Source organism: Rhinopithecus roxellana, chromosome 8 (genome assembly GCF_007565055.1).
Source record: "Rhinopithecus roxellana isolate Shanxi Qingling chromosome 8, ASM756505v1, whole genome shotgun sequence".
NCBI classification, from domain to species: Eukaryota; Metazoa; Chordata; class Mammalia; order Primates; family Cercopithecidae; genus Rhinopithecus; species Rhinopithecus roxellana.
This window is the reverse complement of record NC_044556.1, coordinates 126,756,206-126,780,377: the sequence shown is the minus strand read 5'-3', so window position 1 is coordinate 126,780,377 and position 24,172 is coordinate 126,756,206. Positions and strand designations below refer to the sequence as shown.

Below are 24,172 nucleotides of genomic sequence, written 5' to 3'. Positions count from 1 at the left end.
ATGTTTTGAAGGTTAGATCTGGGGATAATACAGGGAACGTTCAGAAGACAACCGCAGGGGCCAGGACCAAGTAGGAGTTGAGTTCAAGCAATATGAACGAAGAAGAACAGAATTGGCTGGTCATAACATGGAATAGAAAAAGGCAGATAGGAGGGGTATTGTGAAGGAAAGTTGTCAGGACCACTTGAATGTTCATATGTGGGCAGAAGACCAGTGGAGATGAAAGCTTATCTACGACATTGACTACTCAAATTATGATACACTTTTCTAAAATAATTTGATCACTGAAAATCTATCTAGAAAGTATCCTTACCGCAATCAAAGGTCTGAGTCATGGGACATAGATCTTGATCAGGCAGCAAGACCTGTCCCAGGGCATAGTGAGAAGCTCTACACATTTTCCTTTTTCTTATATATAAAAACACAAGTCTAGAGGGGCACCGCACACTTTCTATCCCGTTCAATTTCTGCCAGACTTTTTCTACAATTTAGACATAATCATTTTATCATTCCCAGCAATATCCAGGTCCAGTTGACTTGAAAAATGGCAAGAGGGAGGTGTCATATTTATTCTAGAATGTTTTCTTGCCAGTAGTCTTGTTTCTTTTAGCTTCAGTCTAATATTTAGTTCCCATGTCTTTGGACAGTTCAGTTTGTGTGGCTGATCATTGTGCTTCTGATCCTCAACCTGCTACACTATCCTGATTCATTGACCCAGCTGTTCCTTTCTCCCCTAACTGGTTGGTCCATCCAGTCTCACTTTCACCCATATGGAACCTGTTCTCTGTGTGAGTGTCTTGTTTACATTCCCTTTATCTCCAGGACGCTTGTCTGTGTATCTTATCCACTCATCACTGATTGACTGCATCTGTTTCACAACATGTTCTCTGCTTTCATTTTCTTGGTCTCTGATCCTTGCTAAGCAGAGTTCATTGACATATCTCCTTTTCCATTTACTCTGGCTTAAATCTTGCAAGCCCAGAAAGGGTTCCTAACAGGTGGTCAGCACCCCATCTTCATCTCTCAGTTGTATTTTCTAAAAGTCATTTCTAATTTATACATCATTTATTTGTTCCTTTGCTTTTAATCTTCCTACCAGTCTAAGAACGTGGACTCTAGAATCACTAGAATCACACTACCGAGGTTCATTTACCGAAGTTCATATTTGCTAGCTCAGGAGATTTGAGAAGTTAATTAAATTCTCAGTCCCTCAGTTTCCTCATCAGTAAGATAAGGATGGTAGCAGTGGTGATAATTCCTCATAGTGTGACCTGGAATGCTAAAAACACTAAATAATGTTATTAAATATACTGAACAATCCCCAGTTGTCTTTTTTGTTTGTTTCGTGAGCTAAATGTGCCTGGATACTCTTTGTATCAATGGTACTCTGTCTGTGAGAGTGGAACGCAGCCCTCCCAAAGTGGCTACCTAATGACTCTGACATTCTTCCTCTTTCTTAACGGTGTTCTCTAATCTCAGGGATCTTACCATTTACCTTGCCCATCTATGGGGATAGAATAACGTGGTTTCAAGGCAAAATATACAATAATCAAAGTTATCTGCAGTACCTAATTATGTCTTAGATTCTATTGGTAGCTGAGGTATAGCAGCAATGCTGTATCTAAGTTTGTCTTGAGTCTCCTAGTCTCTCCTTTCTTTTCTTATCATCCCCACCTTCATGCTGAACTCATTGCACCTTCTAACGACCCTCATAACCAATGTCTCCATCCCTGCCACAGTATCTGCATATTTTCCTATTCCTCTGGAAAGCAGCTGGCATACTAGAGGGTCAAGGACTAATATGTACCTGCAATTAAATAAAAGATAAAAGAATAAGGCAAGATATAAATTTAATTACAAAAACTTTGGTACTTTATGAACCACATTTGGAAGACAAGTACTCAGGGGAGAAATGAGACCATGTATAACACCCCTAAAATTACCTAGTAGAGGTAGGTACCTATAAAACACAATTGGAAATGCCAACTCTATGTATCAGGGCATTGTCTGCCTAGGTGAAGTAAGTATGAGCAAAACACATAAGTTATTTGGTAAATTTATCAATTTAACAATTTTAGTGATGGGTCAATCCAAAGAATTCCCAGAGATCCTGTCAGGAAGAGGAGGTAAGAGGAGGAAAGGCAGGAAGCAAGCCTCTGAGGAAGCACTAAGAAGTGAACAGGTCATTAGCTTCTGTTATTCAGTTACCAGTCAATTCTACACAGGGCTGGCCCTTAGACTGGGCCCACAGGACATGGAACCAGGTCAGAGGCAATCTGGCCAATGAGTAAGACGGGCAGCCTGCAGGCACTCCAGTCTTAGCTGTAATGTCATCAGGGTCACAAGCAGTTCCAAAGCCAGAGACCATTCCCAGATCCTAACAGCATTTCAGACATGCATCACCAAGTTTAATATTTTTCACATTAGAAAGACTTCGGTTGAATCTAATCTCATTTTTAATTAGTCCTCACATCGCCTGGTGAGGCAGATTAATATGATTATCTATATTCCACTGATGGGGAAAGTGAGACAAAGGGTCGTGCCCCAAGGTCACTTGGGGAATGAGCAATAGAGGTGAAAATTAAACTTAAATATTTTAAACTTCCAAACCGGCAGGCAAAGATGAGGACATTGGGGAGTCGATTTCATCTCTGTTTGTTCAAAGGCTTTCACATCTGGTTAATGCATATTCAATTTACTACTTGGTTTCTCTAATTAAAAAATAAATTAGAAATAAAATACTAATTTTAGCTCTGAACTGCAATATTCTGTATTTAATGCATAAGAAATTTCCCAAGAAATATATGACAAGAACAGCCAAAGAAGAGAATAAAATGAGCATCACTTAGCCAAATGTGAATATTTATTAACTACTTTTAGGGTATTTACTATTAAATTTGATTGGGTGTGTGGCAGTATAAACACAGAAAAATTCAACATGGCCCCTGCCAACTAGAAGCTGGTTAACCAGACATTCAAAATAGATACAGCAACAAAAACACATACAAATAGCACACACCTCCAACTATGCAGGCAGCAACCAGGTCTTTTTGTTCCCCACAGCAGATGTTCAAGCAATGTGTGTTGATAAACTGTTGACTGAGCTTATTTCAGAGCAAACTGAGACAGTGTAAGAGGCAAGCCCACGGTACTGTCATCCACCACTGCCATCTTTCCAATCCCGTTTACTTTATCTTTAACTCCTCTCTCATCATCACACCCAGCAAACAAATACTATCCTATTGCAGACATAGTTTTGTATTCAGGCTCTTTTCTCCTCTCTTTGCATTTCTTCAGTTTGGCGAGGTGGCTGTTACGTTAGTTCAGGTGAGAGATGGTAACACCTTGATCCCCATGGTTCAATTTTGCCACCATGATTTCTTCTTAAATTATACATCCTACCTTCTTTTCTCTCTTACAGAGACACTTAATGCTGTGGTCCCTTAGGTTTTTCTGCCTCACTTATTATGGGCTTGAGGACATGTGACCATGTCTGGTGAATGGGAGGACCAACAGAAATGATGCATTCTTTTAGTCCAAGGGAGTCAGGAGTTACTGGCCTCACTTTGTATTTCCCCTCTGTCTTCATGGAGGCAACCATGGAGATCACATTTTGAAAGGGCAGAGTAATAAGATGGAAGAAATGAATAGCTGCTCTAAAGAGTTATACCAGACTTAATGTAAGTGAGAAATGTAATGGTAAATGACTGCAATTTTAGGGTTAATTTATGACTGCAGCCTACCCTGATTAATTCATATTCTTCTATTTATAAGCCTTCATTAGATCAACACTGGCTACAGAATAAAGCCCAAGTTGCTTAGATTGGCATACAGAGATCTAATGATCTACCTTTTACGTACCTCTTTTAACCTTCGTCATTCCATACTTCCTCATCTCCCTCAAGATCAACTTCATTGAGCAGACTAATAATACTTTATGTTATACGCCATTGATATTTGGGGATTGTTTGTTATGGGACATTATTGTAGGAACACTTGACTAATACAGACAGTAGTATCAGAAGTAGGATGTTACCATAACAAACAAACAAAAAACCTAAAATATATGAGATTGGCTCTGGAATGGAGGAGCAGGAAGCAAAATAAATGTGTCAGGAGGCTGGAAAAATTATGTTATTCATTTATGTGGTAGCAAAGTATTTCATAAAATGTTTCCTATAGTTACTTGAGAGAGAAATTATATTGTTAATTGTTATTACTTGCAGGCCAAAAATTTAGTAATGCCCTATTGGCTTTGAATAAAGAGGTTTTGAAGAAGAATATTGCTAGGATTAGTTGGTGGTTATTACCTTAATTTGATAAGGTACTGCGAGAAGAGATGAGCGCTGAAAAGGTTATTGCTTTGCCAGTAGAATTGACCAGGAATATAAATTATTAGAAATTCTAAAACTTGTAGTACCGAAAAATAAAACCGTTTCTCACCTCTGACCAGTAAAAGATCAAATTTAATAATAATCTGCATTAGAAAGGCCTTCTAAGACTGAAGTTAAGACAACGCTAGGCAAAAAAAACCAAATTAAGCAGTGAACTATTACATCATTTGTTAGGACCTTCAATTGGATTAAATCAACACCTAGGAGATTCTTGCAGTTTACAAAAGGACTCTGAGGAAACAGACTAAGAACTTCATCCAAGAGAAGCCTCACAAGCTCAGAATACCTGTATTTACTGAGAGAGGCATTTCTTGAAAAGACTTGCGAGTATAGCTCTTGGCTTATGAATTTTACTGGAATTAAATATACACAAAAATCAATCAAGTTTGTGGGAGTTGAGGTGCCAACATCACTATCAACCTGGATTGAAAGAGACCTACTGTTAGAGACCTTTGGGCTCACTATATCCTACAAGGAGGAAGCAAGTTAAGAAAGCTACTCAGCTTCCAAAAGTGGATGTTCTTCACTGCTCTTAATACACGACCAAATAAGATAGTGGAAAATGAAGGACTCCTTAGAGATCAGAGCCAAGAGCCATGAAGAACTATCAACTAGGAAGTGACACCCAGGGAGTAACCAAAGGTTTCTAAACAAGAAGTGCTCCCTACTGTCCCAGTTGTGGTCTTACAACTTTTGCTCAAAGAATGACAGGTGGCCTTTATGCACCTCTCATTCTTTCTCCTTGAAGGGGAATGTTTATTGTAGTTATTTATTTCTGCTCCACTTTGCATGTGGGGTGAGTGGGGGGCAGGGAGCTTGTGATTTTAGTATATAAGACTCCAGATTAAGAGAAGCTACAGTGCAATCTGATATCAATCATGAGATTCTAGATTTCAAACCTGATGCTAGGACTGGATAAGACTGTTGGAGTGTCTTGGCATAGGGTGGAGTGAATATGTTTAACGAATGCTTGTGACGGCAAAGGCTGACTAGTAGATATTATTCTTTGTCTATATTCTTTTTACTCACCCTTCCTTTGCCATGAGTTCAATGTCAGCAGAGCATAACTTCACTCCCTACTAACTTTGGACTCAGCCATGTGGTTTGCCTTGACTAGTGGAACATAAATGTATGTGACACATGCTACACTTGACAAAAAGTTGGAAATGTATGAGCATGCCTTAACTCACCCTTTTGTGGCTATGCTATCTACTATGAAAAGAACATGCCCTGTGTAGCTGCTGACCCTGAAACTCTAAACCTGGCTCCCTGAGGGAGAGACACATAAAGTACACTTGAACCAAGACCACAAACTAAGAGAGTCACTTTAGCCAACTTATAGATGCATGAGTGAGAAGTTGCTATTAAGATATTGATATTTGTGGATTATTTTGTTATGCAGCTTTATTACAGAAAAACTTGATGACTGCTTCATGCCATTTCCTTTCACATCTTTGCCTTTCATGCCTATTTATTCTTCAAATCTACTTCAAATGATTACCCCTCTATGAAACTTTGTCCATGGAATTGGGATAAGTTATTTGCTTTATTCCCTGTGCTCCCACATGCCCTTGTTCATATGATTGTATTATTGGCTTATACTCACTGGATAGTAATTTGATGTTTTTCTCTCTATTGTATACACTTCATTGGGAATTACTGATTCATTTTTGTAATCTCAACACATAGTAGGTACTCAGAAAATATAATCTTCATTGAAGAAATAAATAAATGGACCAGAAGCAGTGACCATAATTTTGTAACCATGGTGTAAGTTGAGAAAGAGGCTATGACATTCCTGCAAATCCTAGCCATTGGGGGGAGCAACAGACTTGTAGATTGAAAAATGGTATGATGCACATACAAAAAAGCTGGATTAATTTTTTTTTCATGTGTTGGAATTTGGAGCCTTTGTTTCTGTAGCTAAGCTTGGAGAGGTGGGAAGATGCTTCCCATGCATGAAGTATTGTACATTCCTGGGTTAGAACATGTTTCCTTTGGGGGTTGTTGTGGTTTCTTTCTTTTTCTCTTTTCTTTTCTTTTTATTTTTTTTCCAGCTTTGGAAGCCTCTAATGTTTGTAATAACAATAACAACAACAAAAATATGAGGCTGGCCAAGTATGAATCAGGAGAGAATTTGCACATGCAGTGGGTATAGGAGATGGGAAAATAGGGTAGGAGGCAGAGGGAGGGGAGAAGAAAAGAAAAACGCTGTTGCCAGGAGTTTAGCAGAAGAAAACGCCATGCACGACATGTGGCTGGCACAGCGGGCAGCAACATCTGTTCTCGATGAGGATCCCCAGCGTACGCTGCCGTGTGCATGTGCATGTGTAAGGAAACACCCCAGCTGTGTGCTTCAGGAAGCCTGATCGTGGCTCCAGTCTCCCTATTCTGAAATGCTGCCTCAGTGGCGGCCTCTCACCATGGGTTAGATCTCCAGCCAACTTATTCTTGCAAAGTATGTTGCAGGCTAGAATGAGCTGTGGAAAACAAGCCCGAGAAAAGCCACAAGAGCCTCCTGACCCATTTGAATCTTTCTCCTGCCAAATTCTCATTACTGATCTTAAATAGAAAGAAAAACAATGTATAAGATTGAAAAGGTGATGGAGAACCTACTGGAACCAAGAGGCTTACTTAGGATCACTGGACTTTGGAGACAAGGATGAGGCAAGTCCATGTTTTCAAAATAGGTGCATGGTTTTTTGTTTGTTTGTTTGTTTGTTTTGTTTTGTTTTTGGTTTGGTTAAGCATCCAAAGACTTATTTGCTGTTTTCTTGTCACTCTGTTCAACGAAATAGAGGCCAAATAAGGCAGAAGATTTGTACCCCCTATGGAGTGTGGGCATCCTCCCAAGAGGAGCTTCTGAAGGAAAGTTACCCCAAGTTGCTCAGCTGGAGCTGGGGGGTTACTTGGAAGCCCCAGATCTGGGCTGTTGTTAGTCTCCTTAATCAAGATCTGATACCAGTTTGGGGGCCTGCACTTAGGTAGATTCAAAGAGATGTAAAAATTAGTTCCAGGCTTTAAGCTGGACTGCACTGAAAGGAGATAAGCAGAGGCTGTCTTTCTCTTTATCAGATCATGGTGCAGCTTCATGTATGCAACTCCTGGAAGGCATTCTGCTTCCTTGGTCAGGACTCACAGTGAGCAGCACACAGGATGTATCACCTGGAGTATGGCCATGCCTCGGCTCAGCCTGGGCTTGCTTCAGAAGACTTATCACACAGGGATGACAATGATGATAATCCCATGTGTGTGTAGCATTTTAGTGTCTACAAATGCTCTCACAAACGTTATCTCATTTGAGAGCCAAAAGAACTGTATATGTCAAGCAAGGGAGATACTTTTTCATAGGAGTTAAATGTTAAATGACTTTGATTGAGGTCACACAACCAAAGAGAATAAAGGCAAGAAGTGGAGCTAACTCTTCTTTCTCCAATGCACACACAGCCTTCAAATAGCTGAAGAGCCCCTCAGAGACCAAACTTCCTCATCCCCAGAGTCCCAGCACCGAGTGATGCTAGCTACAGGCTTAATTTAACAACAACAACAACAAAACTGTCAATAGAAAAGACTTTTAAAGGACTCGTAACATTCAGGATCTCTTGCCAGTTTTACTCTTCTCAAGTCAGTGAAATTGTCCTTTCTCCATCATGGTCAAGTGGCTTCCGAAGATCCCTACCCTGCTGCTGACCCTCCCCCTGACATGTGGATGCCCTTAACTTCTTACCTCCATCATTCAGTCAAAAACTATTGATCATCTGTCATGTGCCAGTCCCTACATCACTGCATTAAGGATTTGAGATATAACAGTGAATAAAATCAGCAAAACTTACAGCCCTGTGGAGCTTATATTCCAATGGGGAAAACAGACATTAAGCATAACAAATAACTCTACAGCAAATTAGAAAGTGATAATTCTACTAAATAATAGTGCCAGGATAAGGGAATTGGGAGTGGTGGGGAGATGGGCAGGGAAAAAGAGAGTGAAGATGGTTGCAATTTTCAATCACATGTTCAGAGAGGGGACAAGTGGAGGGCTAGGTAAGCCATTGCAATGATTGTGGCTTTTATTCTGGGTGAAATGGGGAAATGCCACAGGGCTTCAGCTGAGGAGTATTATGATTTAACTTATATTTTTAACAGGACGGTCTGGCTGATATGCTGGGAATAGGCTGTGAAGAGGCAGGGGAAGTAGTGAGACCAGTCAGGAGGCTCTTGCAATAAGCCATGTAGCAGGTGATGATGGCTCATACTAGGGGGCAGTGGGTCAGATGGTAAAATGTGGCTAGTGTGTGGATATATTTTAAAGGTAGAGCTAATAGAATTACCTGATGAATTAAATGTGGAACATGAGGGAAATGGAGAAATTGAGATGACATCAAGAATTTTGTCCTGAGCAACTGGACGGAAGATGGTGCCATTGACAGGAATGGGCAAGTCTACACGGAGAAACAAGAAACCATTGCATATACAATACCTTGAATTCTTGAATTCCATATGCTACTGTATATACTTTGTCTTTAGTTATTGTGACTCCCTTCTCACTTGACTGAGAGGCAGCAGTATCTGTAATCCCTTATATCCCCTCTTTATCTTTGGTCTTCATGCTCTCAATCAGATTATTACTCAAAGCCAATAAACATATTCCAGTCTCTTCATCTCAAAAGTCTTTCCACGAACTGTTTTCCACTCAAGTTACTGCCATCTCACTTCTTGTGCTGGCCAACTTTTGGCCAGCATTTAACACTCTTCAATATTTCTTTTTCCCTTAGGCCTCTCTTTTTAAATGGTTTTCCTAAGACCACACCTTCCATTTCTTCCTTCCGCCTCTCTAGTCATTCTTCCTCTGTCCCCTTGACTGGCTTCACTTACTCTGCTAACTTCCTGCCTCTATGTCTTTCCCCACCTATCTCCTCTCCCCATTCACACCCCTGCATGACCTCATCCATTTACCTGCCTTCAATTAGCATCTATACTTTCCTCATTTCTCAATATAAGTCCCCAACTGAGACTTTGTTTCTGAAATCCAGATTTTTATTTCCAATTCTATGGAACAAACTCAGTCTAAAGCCAAGTCCATTATCTTCTCCTATATGCCTGCATCTTTTCTTTTCTTTTTTCTTTTCTTTTCTTGTCTGTCCTTTCTCCCTCCCTTCCCTCCTTCCTTCCTTCCTTCCTTCCTTCCTTCCTTCCTTCCTTCCTTCCTTCCTTCCTTCCTTCCTTCCTTCCTTCCTTCCTTCCTTCCTTTTTTTTTTATTAAACAGAGGTAAACGGCATTCAACATCTACCCAAGCACCAGGGAGTTAGATTCAGAACCTCATTTCCCCCATTGGATGAAATTCTAGAATCAATTTTATATCTTACAAGAAAAGTTTTCAATGATTACTTCTTCCTATCTATACTATTTTGGTGCCATGTCTTGGTTGTCACTATTTCTCTCTTGAAATACGGACACCGTCTCCTAATCATTCTGCTTATCACCCATCACTCTTCCACGGACTTCATTTCCAGCAATGTATCACATCTGATCTTGTCATTTCCTGGTGATAAAACATGTCAGGCTTCTCAATGCCTTCAGAAAAAGTTTACATCCCAAGCATGGCAGCATTCAACACTCTTCCTAATCTGGCCCAAGACGCTCTGCAGACTCCAGGTTTCCACATGCTCCATCCTCTAGTGGTTCTCTAAATAGCTTGTGTTTTCAAACCCCTGTGCCTTGTGCTCATAGTATTTTCTCTGCCCATGGGGCTTTCCACTTTGTCCCCAACTAGTGGAATTATTATATTCTTCAATGTCCCATGAGTGCTATTTTGTTATGAAATCTTCCCCAAATTTATGTCCCATACCCACCTCTTGCCTGCTTCCCAAACACAACTACTTTCTTTTCTCTGATCCCCTAGCACTTAGAACATACCTCTCTCCAAGGCAGAGTGGGGATTCCTAGGAGACAGGGTCTGTGCTTTCTACTGATTACCTTTATATTCCTAGGGTCTAACACGATTCATTCACAATAAATATATGGTCCTTGAATAAGTGTTCCTCTATCTAAAATTTATACTTTCAGGAGTTAACCATCTTGAAGAGATCTTTACTCGACTTTAGGTGAAATAAGAATTTAGAAGAGGTAACAGAGAGAAAAAACAGCAAAGTAAGAGACATCATCTCTATCAGGTGCCTCTTTTTCTTCCATAAAGGCACAGATTCTGTTGAAGGAAGTAGTTCGTAGTAATAGCACATTGGTCACTAAGCATCTACTATCTCTCAGGCTTAGAGCTGGGAAAGTGTGAATACATGAATTTGTTTTTATATCTTTCCCTTCCAGAAGTTCCACTAAAATATTAGTATAAAAAAGGAACAAAAAAAGTCATGAACTCATAAGAAAAAAGACAACAGGAGAGATGATGGCAGCTGATAAATAAGTCAACTTAGAAAACTGGAAAATGGATAGATGAGTAGTAGCTGACACAGCAGATGCAGGAAAGCAGAAAACTAAACGCCTAGAATACCTAGAACCAACAGAAAGCTCAGGAGTTAGAGGCATCTGGTACCTCTAAAGGCAAAAGTGCAGGAGTGTGTGTGTGTGTGTGTGTGTGCACACGCGTGATGACGTCAGAAAGCTAAAACCTCATCTATTGTATTAGGAAATCAGGAGAAAAAGTCCTAAATCAAAAAATTAAGATTAGCAGTAGAAGCATTATATATTATATAATTGTGTGTATATATATGTGTGTACATATATACACATATACATATATACACATATATAATATGTATTACATACATATATAATATGCATATTATATATACATATATATGTATATATAAATAGAAATGTATACACACACACACACACACACACATACTGTGAAAGGAAAATAAATCTTAGGACTCCACAATCAATAAGCCAAAGCAAAAGTCAAGCTGGGAACTATGTCAGACAAACCTGCCTTCCATTTTATTCCTAAATAACATAGCGACAAATATAAGAAGCTACATACCTTCCTCCCTCACAATTTGTCCACAAGAAAGTTCCCTGGGAAAAAGGACAGAAAGAACTCAAAGGCATCCCTCTGAGGCTCACCTAAGACAAAGGCATATCTGAATACTTCCTCCGCCCTACTGTTTATGTAAAAATGCAGATTCACTGAACCAGACTAAATTGTGGATTCAGTGGAAGGCTGATCAAGTTCTCAAAAGAATGTAACCTTTTGTCTCTTGTCTACTTACGATCTGGAGGCCCATGCCTCAAGTTGTCCAGCCTTACCTTACAGAACCAGTGTAGATCTTACACATGTTGATTGATGTCTCATATCTCCCTAACATGTATAAAAGCAAATTGTACCTCAACTACCGTGGGCACATGTTCTCACAGTCTCCTGAGGCTGTTTCATGGGTGCATCTTTAACCTTGGTAAAATGAACTTTTTAAATTGATTGAGACTTGTCTCAGATACCTTTTGGTTTACAATACATATACATGTATGTATGTTTATGTGTATATATATAATTTTCAGAAGAAATAAAATAAATGAAACAGGTGAAGCAAAAACAACAACAACAACAAAAATGAAGGGATGGCCTCTGCTGAGAGAGGCTGAGGTTAGGAGCAGAGGGGTAGGAACTGCAAGTCTTCCAAATAAACCTAGAGGTGTGAACTAGCTTTTCAAACTAGGTACATGTATTACTTTTATAGAATTAAAATTAATTTTAAAACATATTACAAATAAATATAAGAGTGGAGCTGAGACTTAAACCTCTTAGGATTTGAAATGTACATTATTTTCACTATGCATGCTGTTTGCTGCAATTTACAAATATTTGTAATCAATTTAGGAGTGCTGCCCTTTCCTCTGTCATCACTTTACTGCTGGGTTAGTCAAAAGAACAGATACATACATATACATACATATACACACATCTGAATGTGTACACATACATACTTTAAAAAATAAGGTGTAATAAACAGAACCAAAGACAAAAACCACATGATTATCTCAATAAATGTAGAAAAGGCCTTCAATAAAATCCAGTATCTCTTCATGTTAAAAACTCTCAATAAACTAGGCATTGAAGGAATATATCTCAAAACAATAAGAGCCATATATGACAAACCCACAGCCAACATCATATTGCATGGGCAAAATCTGGAAGCATTCCCCTCGAAAACCAGCACAAGACAAGGATGCCCTCTCGCACCACTCCCATTCAACATAATATTGAAAGTTCTGGCCAGGGTAATCAGGCAAGAGAAAGAAATAAAGCATATTCAAATAGGAAGAGAGGAAGTCAAATAATCTTTGTTTGCAGATGACATGATCCTATATCTAGAAAACCCTGTCATCTCAACCAAAAGCTTCTTAAGCTGGTAAGCTACTTCAGCAAAATCTCAGGATACAAAATCAATGTGCAAAAATCATTAGCATTCCTGTACGCTAAAAACAGGCAAGCACAGAGCCAAATAATGAATGAACTTTCATTCACAATTGCTACAAAGAGAATAAAATACCTAGGAATACAGCTAACAAAGGAAACGAAGGAACTCTTCAAGAAGAACTATAAATCACCGCTCAAGGAAATCAGAGAGGACGTAACAAATGAAAAAACATTCCATGCTCATAGATGGGAAGAATCAATATCATGAAAATCGTCATACTGTTCAGAGTAATTTATGGATTCAATGCTATTTCCATTAAACTACCACTGATATTATTCACAGAATTAGAAAAAAAAAACTATTTTAAAATTCATATGGAAGCACAAAAGAGCCCAAATAGCCAAGATAATCCCAAGCATAAAGAACAAAGCTGGAGGCATCATGCTACCTGACTTCATGTTATACTATAAGGCTACAGTAACCAAAACAGCATGGTACTGGTACAAGAACAGACACATTGTCTAATGGAACAGAATAGAGAACTCAGAAATAAGACTGCCACCTACAACCATCTGATCTTCAACAACCCTGACAAAAACAAGCAGTGAGGAAAGGATTCCCTTTTTAACAAATAGTGCTGGGAGAACTGGGAAGCCATATGCAGAAAATTGAAACTGGACTCCTTCCTTACACCATATATAAAAATTAACTGAAGATGGATTAAAGACTTAAACGTAAAACTCAAAACTATAAAACCCTAGAAGAAAATCTAGGCAATACCTTTCAACATAGGCATGGGAAAACATTTAATGACTAAAACACCAAAAGCAATGGCACTAAAAGCCAAAATTGACAAATGGGATCTAATTAAACTAAAGAGCTTCTGCACAACAAAAGAAACTATCATCAGAGTCAACAGACAACCTACAGAATTGGATAAAATTTTTGCAGTCTATCCATCTGACAAAGGTCTAGTATCCAGAGTCTACAAGGAACGTAAACAAATTTGCAAGAGAAAAACAACCCCATTAAAAACTGGGCAAAGGACATGAACAGACACTTCTCAAAAGAAGACATACATGCAGCCAAGAAACATATGAAAGAAAGCTCAACATCACCAATCATTAGAGAAATGCAAATCAAAACCACAATGCCATTTCATGCCAGTCAGAATGGCTATTATTAAAAAGTAAAGAAACAACAGATGCTGGTGAGGTTGAAGAGAAAAAGGAATGCTTTTACACTGTTGATGAGAGTGTAAATTAGTTTAGCCATTGTAGAAGACAATGTGACAATTCCTCAAAGACCTACAGGCAGAAATACCATTTGACCCAATAATCCCAGTACTGGGTATATATCCAGAAAAATATAAGTAATTCTATTAGAAAGATACATGAAAGCATATGTTCATTGCAGTACTATTCACAATAGCAAAGACATGGAATCAACCAAAATGACTATCAATGATAGACTAGATAAGGAAAATGTGGTACATATGCACCATGGAATACAATGCAGCCATAAAAAGGAATGAGATCATGTCTTTTGCAGGGACATGGATGGAGTTGGAAGCCGTTATCCTCAGCAAACTAACGCAGGAACGAAAAATCAAATATCACATGTTCTCATTTATAAGTGGGAGCTAAATGATGAGAACACATGAACAGAATGGAGGAACAACGCACACACTGGGACCTGTTGGGGCAGGATTGGCTGGGGGAGGGGGAGCATCAAGAAGAATAGCTTATGGATACTGTGCTTAATACTTAGGTAATGGGTTGTTCTGGGCAGCAAACTACTATGGCACATGTTTGCCTATGTAACAAAACTGCACTTCCTGCACATGTACCCTTAAACTTAAAATAAAAGTTTAAGGAAAAAAAATAAGTATAAGAAAATTAGTAAAATGCATTGCTAGCACTCCGTCCTTGTAATAAATAAGTATTTAATAAAATAATTTCACTTAAATGAACATCTGTGTTAGTAGAATGAATTGGAAATGGTTCAAATTTTATAAACTTCCTGAAAGAGCTTGTCTATTGATTATTTAATTAAGAAGTTATAACAATTACCATGATGTTAAATTGTAAAATAAGCAATGCCTCACAGGATTCACGAATAATCTCAATAATGTATTTGTGCCATTATTAGAATGCATTTAAAACACATTTTTGAAGCATAATTAGAAGTCTTAGTTGAGCAAAGTCCCTGTGAAAAGAGGAGAAGCTAGAGTTATCTATAGACATAATTTTGCATGCTGCCCATGCCTATAACTTCAGCAAAATCACCGAGAAGCAGTTGAAGGTCTGGCAGGTTAAAGAAAAGGTAGTAGCATTTATGTGATGGCAATTCTTCAGGCGAGTAATATTTAAATTATCTGCAAGTCTGGGCTAAAAAAGGAAGGACAGTGAAAGAGAAAAAGAACCCTCCTAAAAAAAAAGGAAACAAAAAAGCCCAGAATAAATCAGAAAAAGGGTGGAGTGGGAGGAAAAAGGGATAACAGATGTTATAAAGAAAATTAACAGAGTGAGAAAGTGGCCCACCCAGGAGGCCAAGAGGACAAAAGAAGCAAAAATGCAGCCTGTCAGAGAGCCCGAGTTTTAGACAAGCATAAACTCTCACGAATGTTGTTAATCTAGATGAAGTTTTACAATTTGCACGGTTGGTTGTGCTTTTAATGTTTCACTTTTTTAAAAAGCTGGAGGTGGAAAGGTGGGGGTGTAGGGGTGTGGGGGCAATGGTTTTAGCTTTCAAAATGAAAACTCAGTCCTAATTAACATTTGGAGTCTGATTTTCAGAGATTCCAGCTGGAGAATCTGAAGTTGAGCCCTGAACCAAATGGGACTCTAGACAAGCTTAAAGACACGCCGGGATTTTAGGCTGGTGCAGATATTGCACAAAACTGACAGTGAAATTCACAAACAAATCTCAAGGGGATTAGAATTTGGCGGGTAGTGAGCCTGGAAGACAGTTCCAACTTAAGCAAATTTTCAATTTTTCTCTGGATTTTAATATGTCTAACACATTTTTAGATTTAGATTTGTAAGGACCTACACCATTCCTGCTAGAAGTCTAGTAGCTGTCCCTATTATTGGCTTCTAGGCCATTATTATCCCTATCTTAATTAGCATTTTTATAACCCCTTTTCACTCATAGATCCTAAAAATCCTGGCAAGAATTAAAAGAAAAATAAGCCCTGAAGATGTGCCTTCTGAGAAACGGGGGAGGAATGATTATTATATCCAATTTGTAAACAGCTGAAGTGTGGCAAAGAGAAGTTTAAATGTTGGCTATTATTTATATGACAACATCTAAATAAAAAGGAAACAAAAGAAGTTAAACAACAATCACACAGTGCACAAGTGATGACCTTGAAATAGAACATTGGTTTTTTTATGCAGATATCACAAATAAGATTCATTTTTCTCTTTATAATAAGAATTCATAGAGACGTACTCAAGTGAGATGCTTTTTGAAAGAGCAGAAGCAATTCCATCTGGTCACACATCTAAGTCCATTTTGGGCTGTGATTATACTGTCAAGCCTTGATATTTATTAAGAGTAATCCGTGACTATCCACTGACGAAAAATATATTACTAAAGTGTAATAATAGAAGTCTTACAGACAGAAAAGACTGAGGAAGGAAGAGTTGAACAGGTTTCATTATGAAGCTCAGGGGAACAGAAAGGGAAGAGATTTGGGATCAGAGAAGCAACCTTAGTGTTGATGTATTCTTCAGGTCCCTCAAAATTGTTACTCTTCTGCTACTATTTTCCCCACACTCTAGACCAGCAAATCCTGCACCTGCAAGTACATCAGAGTCCTCTGAAAGGCCTGGTAAAACTGAATGCTGGACCTCTCCCCCAAAGTTTCTGATTCAGAAGTCCAGAGTGGGGCCTAAGATTCTGCATTTCTAGCAAGTGCCCACATGAGGCTGCTGCCACTGGTCCAGAACCACACTACTGCCCCAGATCAGGGGTTCCCAACCTGGTCTGCTGCCTGTTAGAACCATGCCACACAGCAGGAGGTGAGTGGTGGAGGAGCCAGTGTTACAGCCTGGATCTGCCTCCTGTAAAATTTGTGGTAGCATTAGATTCTCATAGGAGCACGAACCCTATGGTGGACTGTGCATGTGAAGGATCTAGGTTGCATGCTCCTTATGAGAATCTAAACAATGCCTGATGATCTGATGTGAAATAGTTTCATCCTGAAACTCCCCCAGCCCACAATGTCCATAGAAAAATTATCTTCCATGAAACTAGTCACTGGTTCCAAAAAGGTGGGGGACCACTCCCCATTAAACCATTCCAGTTCTTCACAGGTCCAGGTTTCTACTGCTGTCACTTGGAAGTCCTGAGCATCTGAGCTCTGTGGATGATGCAAAACTGCCTGCCTCACTTCTGTCTTGAAGTATGTAACCTTGGGAGAAAATCCCTTTCCTGTTTTCCTAAAGGTGGGCCTGAGCCCATTTCCACTGCCACAGAGCATGTGGGGCGTCTGAACTGGAGTCTCTTAGCCACATATTGCATTTCACTTTTTAGAACAAAGAGCTCTAGAATTTATGAATGTGCTGAAATATTTTACCACACTACAGGGGCACTTCACGGGGTCAGATGGGAAGAACAGTAACACACACACACACTCACACACACACACACACATACATTTGCATCTTGTCCTAAAAATAAGGAGACAAAACTCTACAAAGTGACAAAGCCCTTCCTCTGAAAGGGTCACACACGATGTAGAAGCCCATGATTGCTACTATTTCTCGGTCAATGTCTCCGGCAAGCTAATCTTCCCCATCCCCCTCGTCTGATCCTCTCATTTCCAGGCCTATATGCAGCCTTTCACATCCCAGAATGAAGTACATCCCCTCAATTAGGACTTGTTAGTCAGGCTTCAGCTACTCTCTACCTCTTCTTGGCTAAAACTCTGGGCAAGAAAAATGGTACAAAACCCCTCAATTTTTATGCCCTTATTTTCCACCACATGAGTTATATATTGGCCTCTGCATCCCATAGAGTTGCAGCAGTAAAGCAGGCAGTGCCCATGAGTGATCAATAAGCACGTGTCCCAGACACAGCTAACAGGGCTACCATCTGGAATATAAATAATAAAAGGGAGGCAGAGAGAGGTCCAAGACAGCAGAGAAGAAAGAATCCAAGGAATGGTGTAACAGATGGAATGAATTAGTGATGGAACCATTGTTGGTATCAACTACTAAATGTGTAAAAACAATACAACTTTCCACCTCCTTTTCAGTAATCCAGCCACTCCAATGAAGTTAAATTTGTCTCAAGGCCCCACCTTTCTACTCTCAGCTCCTTCCTACATAAATTCCTTTGGAAGTAGTACTCAGATGATAAAGACACATAAAATATCTCTATTGACTGCTTTAAGATAACACAAATATACACACATTTAAATCCATGGAGTCCTAGATTTACAGGGAAAGAGAGTACCAAACTATCGGCGGTATTTGAGATAGAAGGAAATGTGTAACCATGTCAGAGAGAGAGAATGTGCATCATTTTAAAACTCTCCAAATACTAACATGCCTTTTCAACACCTCCCTTTATAATCTTGTATAAAGTTTAACACTTTTAGGATATTCTCACATAGATTTACTTTAACTAGTTCATTCAGTATTTTAAGCCCATTATATTCTCTTCTATTCTCACTGGGGGATGGTGACTGCTAACTTTTCTCTAAGCAAAATATTCAATTCATGAACATATTTACTACATTAACCTTTATTCTTCTCATTTTAGACTTGAAAACCTCAGTTCTTTTGATTTTTTTCCAAAGGTATTATTATTATTAATCTTTTTATATCACTTTTTTGGTCTTCAACGTGTTCTGTATTTTCTAATGCCTGTGGAAGCTAACCCTAGAAAGTAGAATGAGATCCATGGTGAGATTAATGACAAAACAATGAAATACTCAGGTTTTCTGATAATCTCACTTAGAGTTATTTGCATGTGACTTGTTGTTTCAAGACCAGAGCCATGCTGCTGTTTACCCAGGATAAGTCATAATTTAAAAAAAAAAAAAAACTATAATTTTAAAATAATTCACCTTTTTCTGGCTTAGGATAATTTGATTTTACCACTGTTTGTCAGCTAGTCTTACTTCTATCCTTGACCTTTTTGAACTTTATTCTATTCCAAGTGATTTCTTCATTTATTTGAGAACTATTGGAAGATGATTCCTTTTCTCCCAAAATGCAAGCTGGGCACTGCCATATAACTATTTGCCAGTATATGAATTAATTCCTGCCTAGTGTTTCTCAAAGCACAGCTAAGGACCACTTGCATTAGAAGCACCTGAAGTATTTGTTAAAAAAGCAAATTCTTGTACTTCACACCCTACTTGACATACAAGAATTGGGAGGGAGGGGCAGAACCTAAGAATCTGCATTTTAAAAATAAGTACCCCTCACCCCATGTAATTCTTAAGCATATTTTTTACACCATCAGCTGCATCCACTGCCAATGTGAAACATTTAAAGACAAGGTGTGACCAGAGAAAGCCCTGGACGTTCCACTGGCTGGGTCTTCCAATTCAACAGAGAATGTAGTAATAATCCAAGATGGTGTCAACTCCTTTAGCTGCCTTCTGAAGGCAGGAGTACATCATTTGGGCCAGAATAACATATCTACTAAATGTAAGAAGTTGCTTCTACTTTATCTTATAGGCCTCACTGATTCTTTCACAGAACACAGCATCAGTATAGGAGAGCATGTTCCTTACAAACATAGGGCCTGTACTTAGAGAAATTTGTTCTAAAACTTTTTCTAGTAGAAAATATCAAACTTGGCCAGGCATGGTGGCTCATGCCTGTAATCTCAGCACTTTGGGAGGCGGAGATGGGTGGTTCACCTGAGGCCGGGAGTTCGAGACCAGACTGGCCAAGATGATGAAACCATGTCTCTACTAAAAATACAAAAATTAGCCACGCATGTTGGCATGTGCCTGTAGTCCCAGCTGCTCGGTAGGCTGAGGCAGGAGAATTGTTTGAACCCGGGAGGCAGAGGGCAGAGGTTGGAGTGAGCTGAGACCGTCCCACTGCACTCCAGCCTGGGCGACAAAGTGAGGCTCCTTCAAAAAAGAAAAAAAAAAAGAAAGAAAGAAAGAAAGAAAAAGAAAATATCAAACTTGTAGGCATGTAGCTCTTACTGTTCAACTTCTTTTCTTCTAAAATGGCAAATACTGCTTGGCTTTTTTGACAGCTCCTCATTCTTTCAAGAAAATCAAAATAATTAGGTAGGGGATGTAAAGGGTCTTACTGGTCTTATTAAACAGTCCTTTACCAACTCTCTCTCCAGCCCAGCTCAGCTTCTTGCCCTCTCAACATGTACACACGTGTGTATTGCCTGTCACTGTTCTATGAGAATTAATAGTGGGGAGAAGCATCCTTGTGCTTTGAGTAACAGAAGTGATTCAGCATTACTGATAAATGCAATTTGACTAACCTTTATCACATACTCAATTACGTTTATCAAATATTCATACAGTAGGTACTTGTGAATCCTTTATCATGTCCTGACTCTCATATCCATCCTATCTTAGACTGAGTTTTCTCTTGCAGGCAGGCTAGTCCCATGATAGAAGTAGTAAATCCAAAACCAGGATTGGTCTTGAACTGAAAGTCAAGGAAGGAAGTACTAACAGGTTTCCAAAACCTAATCCATCCAGTGAATAAGAAGTTGAGGCTAACCAAGAAGAAGGCTGTAAATCTGAAAAAAAGACCTATAAGAGAAGGACTTGTGGGTGTAATGAAAACCAAAATCTACTTGGAAGGCAAAACATTCCCAGAAACAAGAGCAAGTTTGTCGTTATTTCTGAAAAATTAGCACAACCATGCTTTACTGAGGTGTGACCTCTCTGAAGTCCTCAAACCACATGTCTCCACAGTTTTCTGAACCTGAATCTTCACAACAATTTTAAGAGATGAATTTTATCTGTTTAATTTAAAAGCTAAGGAAACTTAAATTCAGAAAAGTTAACTGACTTGCCCAAGGAAATAGCTAATCAGAGATGGAGCTATGTGTAAAGCCTTTGCTTCTGCCACCCCATGCCACTTTCACTGTGGTTACAAGGCCTTTTGATTCCACTCATGACAGGGTTTTTATTTTCTACTTCTTCATCTATCTTGTCCCTACTTTACTTCCACGATGCAACTTCATGGAAAACTGATTCAGTCTTTTCCATTTAAGACTCTCAAAGTCAAAGTTCTGTCTGCAACTTTCCATCTCTGTCTTTAGGGGAATAGAAGTAGGTGTCACTAAAGAATTAGGCGTCTCTCAAAGAGAACACAAAAGTGAACAAAACACACCTCCTGCCACTCAGGAGTTGGTAGACTACAGGAAGAATAGACCTATTGGATAACCTTGAAATATGTGATAGATGAGATGATAGGCATCTACAAAGGTATGCATTGAATTTAGAGACTTGGGCAGCTCAGGCTCAGACAGAGTTATTGGAAATTTTCCCCCAAACATTAAAAGGCCTTGTAAGTTGCATTGGTAGCCCCAAGGATATCAATTAACCATGGATACTTGCAGTATATAATAAAAAGATATAAACTTTATGTCATAAAGATATAAACTAGATGTAATTTAATTGCTTCTTTTTTTTTTTTTTTTCTAAGAGAGATAGGGTTTTGCTCTGTCACCCAGGCTGGAGTACAGTGGCATGATCACAGTTCACCATGACCTAAATTCCTGGACTCAAGTGATCCTCCCACCTCAGCCTCTTGAGTAGCTGGGGACCACAGGTGCATACCACCATAGTCAGCTGGCTAACTTTTCATTTTTTTGTAAAGATGAGGGTCTTGCTATGTTGTTCAGGCTGGGCTCAAACTCCAGGCCTCAAGTGACCCTCCTGCTTTAGCATCTCAAAGTGCTGGGATTACCGGGGTGAGCCACTGTGCCTGGCCTTGATTCTTTTTTTTTTTTTAATGACTGGCAGCAGGCTTTTCAGTGGAAACTTTATTATTATTATTATTATTTTTTGTATTATTATACTTTAAGTTCTAGGGTACGTGTGCACAATGTGCAGTTTTGTTACATATGTATACATGTGCCATGTTGGTGTGCTGCACCCATTAACTCGTCATTTACATTAGGAATATCTCCTAATGCTATCCCTCCTCCCTCTCCCCACCCCATGACAGGCCCCGGTGTGCTTCTTAATACTTGTTTCAATATGACCCTGTCCTCACAAAGTTATATGTATCATTCCTTAGGCAGTATCACTGCTAGTATGTTCTATTATTTGACAATTCACAAAACACATTAAAATCAGTTATTTCCCCTGATTCTCACAGAAGTTCTAAGAGAAAGTCTGACAGGTACTATGCATAGCTAATGAAGGGTAGAGTCAGAATTTGAACCTAATTCTCTGACATCACTTGGCCTCTGTCCTTCTCTGAAGCTTTCTCTTTTTAAAAAGAAAGGGCCATTTTAACTGGTGTGAGATGGTATCTCATTGTGGTTTTGATTTGCATTTCTCTGATGGCGAGTGGTGATGAGCATTTTTTCATGTGTCTGTTGGCTGTATAGAATGTCTTCTTTCGAGAAGTGTCTGTTCATATCCTTTGCCCACTTTTTGATGGGGTTGTTTGTTTTTTTCTTGTAAATTTGATTGAGTTCTTTATGGGTTCGGGATATTAGCCCTTTGTCAGATGAGTAGATTGCAAAAATTTTCTCCCATTCTGTAGGTTGCCTGTAGGGATAGCATTAGGAGATATTCCTAATGTAAATGACAAGTTAATGGGTGCAGCACACCAACATGGCACGTGTATACATATGTAAGAAACCTGTACATTGTGCACATGTACCCTAGAACTTAAAGTATAATAATAATAAAAATAAAAAAAAGGAAAGGGCACAACTCTAACAGCAAAGAGTTGAAGAGAGATTATCAAAAACTGTAATTCAAAATGGAGACTGCTGGGAAGAAAAGGATCAACTTACAAGAAATATATGCTCACAGAGAAAGCAGAGTCAAGAATTAGGTGGATTTTAACCAGCCCATAAGTACGAAGAAAACGAATTAGTTCTATGTAAAAGGATACCGTAAGTATAGGATAAGTCTTTATCCCTAGGTACATTCCCTAGAGAACAGAATCTTCTTGGTTTAAGTAGAATCTAGCATTGTGGACTTCAGTAGAATTAATAAATATGGCTTTATGAAAGAGAAAAAAGGAAAGATAAAAGCAAAGAGAAAAAGAAGGAAGGAAGGAAGGAAGGAAGGAAGGAAGGAAGGAAGGAAGGAAGGAAGGAAGAAGGAAGGAAGAAAGGAAGGCAGGCAAGAAGGCAGGAAGGAAGGAAGGGAGGGAAAGAATAAGGTAATCTATTGTCTGATAGTATCACAGTGTTCATGGATGGAGTGAACACTCACTTCAATTATTACCCCAGGAGATGAGGAAAACCATTTTTCCTTTCTTTTCCTCTCTTCCTTTCTCTCCCTATGCTGGGAAGAAAGTATACTTTACTGGACAAGCATTTAATAGGGCTTTTATACAGTTATCATAAAATATTTGCATATCTATAATTTTAAATTTTATCTATAGTTTTAAAAGCCATGTGCAAATTAAATTACTCTTTCAAACAATAAATGTTTTTTGAGCCCCAGTTATTTCAAACATTGTGTTGAGTAGCTAAGATATAATAATGGAAAAGACAATATTTTCAGCTTGTAAGTAGTTACAGTGTCTTAAGGCAAACACACAGGAAACCAATACTTTCCCTAAGGTGATAAGTGGTAAAATAGAGACCAGAGTATGATTATATAAGCCATCTGTGGTTGAGGGTGTGTGGTGAGTGGAGTGCCAGTCATTAAATACTCCAAGTAGAAAAAAATGCCTGGAAAAATGTGTTGAAAGATCAATAGGAGTTAGTCTACAGCAGTGTCTCAGGGCAGTATTACTGGCATTTGGGGCAGGATAATTCTTTGTTGTGGGCTATCCTGTGCATTGTATGATGTTCAGCAGCATCCCCGTCCTCTACCCATTATATTTCAGAAGCTCCCCCAATTCGCCCAGTCGTGACAACTAAAAATGTCTTCAGACATTTCCCCTAATGTGAGAGAGGTGGTGGGTGCAAAGTTGTCCCTAGCTGAGAATCACTGGCTTAGAGAAATAGGTCACAAGATGAGTCCTGGGAATGGGTTTCAATGTGCATGAAGATACAGGGAGTGAAGTAACATGTGGCAACAACAATACTTCTGTGATGGATAATGAAATAGATAATATTTATAATGCACAATTATGTACAAGACATTAGACTGAGCTCACTGCCTATAATAACTCATTTGTCTTCACTACAACCTTATGAAATAAGCAGTACTATGAAAACCCTATTATAAAAACTCTATTAAAACTATGTTGAGGGTA

The 24,172-nt window shown here is 38.9% G+C and overlaps 1 protein-coding gene across 2 annotated transcripts in view; it reads right to left on the bottom strand.

The window, feature by feature from the left end:
- PAPPA2 (pappalysin 2) overlaps nucleotides 1-24,172 on the bottom strand; it is a 394,482-nt gene that overhangs the window by 18,317 nt on the left and 351,993 nt on the right. The window lies entirely within an intron of this gene.